The sequence below is a fragment of the Acomys minous genome (assembly GCF_964271855.1).
Source record: "Acomys minous genome assembly, chromosome: 3".
NCBI lineage: Eukaryota > Metazoa > Chordata > Mammalia > Rodentia > Muridae > Acomys > Acomys minous.
The window spans coordinates 96,997,702-97,000,223 of NC_140485.1; the positions used below are offsets into that span (position 1 = coordinate 96,997,702).

At 49.4% G+C, this 2,522-nt stretch overlaps 1 pseudogene across 1 annotated transcript; it reads left to right on the forward strand.

Annotated features, from left to right (window-relative positions):
* Positions 1-862: 862 nt before the first annotated feature.
* LOC311593822 (solute carrier family 25 member 3-like) lies at positions 863-1,669 on the forward strand (annotated as a pseudogene). The gene has a single exon. The product of its transcript is annotated as a solute carrier family 25 member 3-like (transcript).
* The last annotated feature ends 853 nt before the right edge of the window (positions 1,670-2,522 follow it).

Here is a 2,522-nt window from a genome sequence, read left to right on the forward strand (position 1 = left end):
CAATGGAGCAAAACCAAAACAAGACAAATCCATGAGGGAAGCCACAAAATCCTATAGCCCCGTGCTAAGCCTATGAGGCAAGCCGTGGACCCCCGTATCTTGGATTTACTGTTTGTAAGACACACAGGTACGCCCTCCGGCTGGATCTTTTCACTTCCTATGGCTTCGTATGTATTTCATGCTCTTGGCAGGCTACGAGTCCCTGTGGAATCTTTGATAGCTTTGCCTTCCCTCCCACATCTTAGTGGCACTGCCCTGTAAGATACTACCTGCCAGCCTTCTGATCCTTCTGCGCATGCCCTGGACTCCCAGGCTTCCCTTTGAAATGTTGCTGGAAGCCCCAGTTGACCCATAATTCTGTCATTCTGTGTGCTTGCGAAGTCAGCATCGCAGAACTGATGCTGAGGCCTCCTGACACCATGAACGATCCCCGCAAGTCCGTATAGACCCAAGCTATGCCAGCCTCTCCTGGCCAAACGTCGGAGTTTTAGTTACTTTGTGTGTTGTGATAAAACGCGCCGACAAAAGCAACTTCCTTACAGACAGGCTGTCTGTCTCTTTTGGCTCACAGTTATGCCGTGGTTGAAGTCTGGAGTTCAAGGCAGCTGCTACATTGCACCTGCAGCCGGGAATCAGGGTGCTGGGTGCTGGTTCTTTGCTGTGTTTTCTCCTTGTTTATTCAGTCCAGGACCCCAGGTGTGGAATGCCACCCAGGTAAGGTGGACTGTCCTACCTCAGCCTAACCTGGGTAATCCACACCATCATGCCTACCTCCTTCTAGGTTGACAATCAAATCAACCATCACACTAGGTTAATCTGTGGGCCCCTTTGAGTGCAGGGCTCTTAAAAGAGTGCTGGGCTCTGTGAGCCATAGCCTTGCCCAGCAAGCGGTTGGGTGTTCGCCATTTTAGGCAAGAGGATGTACTCGTCCGTGGCTCACCTGGCGCGGGCGAACCCCTTCAACGCGCCACACCTGCAGCTGGTGCACGATGGGCTTAGGGTTCCCGCAGCGCCCCACCACCACCACCCGGGGCCCTGCCCGGGCGTTCTCACCACCTGACCGCCCAGCGGTGGAAGAATATAGTTGAGAATTTGGCTCCATGAAGTATTGTGCATTGTGTGGCTTTGGTAGGGTCTTCAGTCGTGGGCTGACACACACTGCTGTTGTTCCCCTGGACTTAGGAAATGCCGCATGCAGGTGGATCCTCAGAAGTACAAGGGAATATTTAATGGCTTCTCCACCATACTGAAAGAAGATGGTGTTCGTGGTTTGACTAAAGGATGGGGCCCAACTTTGATTGGCTCTTCCGTGCAAGGGCACTGCAAGTTCGGCTTTTATGAAGTCTTCAAAGCCTTATGTAGCAACATACTTGGTGAGGAAAACACCTATCCGTAGCATACATCACTATAGTTAGCTGCTTCTGCCAGTGCTGAATTCTTTGCTGACGTTGCCCTGGCTCCTGTGGAAGCTGCTAAAGTTCGAATTCAAACCCAGCCTGGCTATGCCGACACACTGAGGGGAGCCATTCCCAAAATGCATAAAGAAGAAGGCTTAAATGCGTTCTACAAGGGTGTGGCTCCTCTGTGCATGAGACAGGTTCTGTACACCATGTAGTTCGCCTGCTTTGAATGCACTGTTGAAGCCTTGAATCAGAGTAACACAGACTGAATCTGCCTGTTGATCAGTGTTGAAGAAAGTGCAAAGGAACGTTTATATATTTTGACAGTGCAGAAAATGGCCTGTTCCTGATATAATTACTGTAGTACCTTTGCTTAAAGCAAGAGTTTCAAACTTACTGCTAAGTTACTGAAAAAAAGAAAGAAAGAAAGAAAGAAAGAAAGAAAGAAAAGAAAAGAAAAGAAAAAAGTCTTGGAAACAAAACTGCACTTCCACACCTTTGAGTCTGTGTTATTGGGTGGCTTCCGGAGATTCCTGAGGTGGCCTCAGACAGCCCCACCAGGGCCACCAGAGGCAGACCAGAATTCCAGCAGGGCTCCTTTTTCCTTCATGGCCCTAAGGGGACTAACCCCATTCTAGCTTTGCCAGAGGGAGAGATGGCACTGATTCCAAGGCCTGCTTATGCAAGGTGGTCCAGCAGAGCAGGCAGGGGCCAGAAACGAGCTCCACTTCACTCTTCTCTTGGCATCTGGGTCCTATACAGCATCTTTCTGCCTCTTCTTCCATCCTTCCTCCTTACCCAGTGATTAAGTTTGTAATGCAGGGGGTCTCAACCTGTGGGTGGCAACCCCTTTGGGAGGCAAATGACCTTTTCCCCGAGGTCACCATTGGAAAACACAAGGAAAACATTAGGATTCATAACAGTAGCAAAATTCCAGTTACGAAGTAGCAATGAAAATACTTTTATGATTCAAGAGACACCACATGCTGGTGAGGATGTGGATAAAGAGAAACACTCCTTCATTGCTGGTGGGAATGCAGACTAGTGTAGCCACTTTGGAAATCTGTCTGGTGCTATCTCAGAAAACTGGGAATAGGGCTTCCTCAAGACCCAGCTATTCCA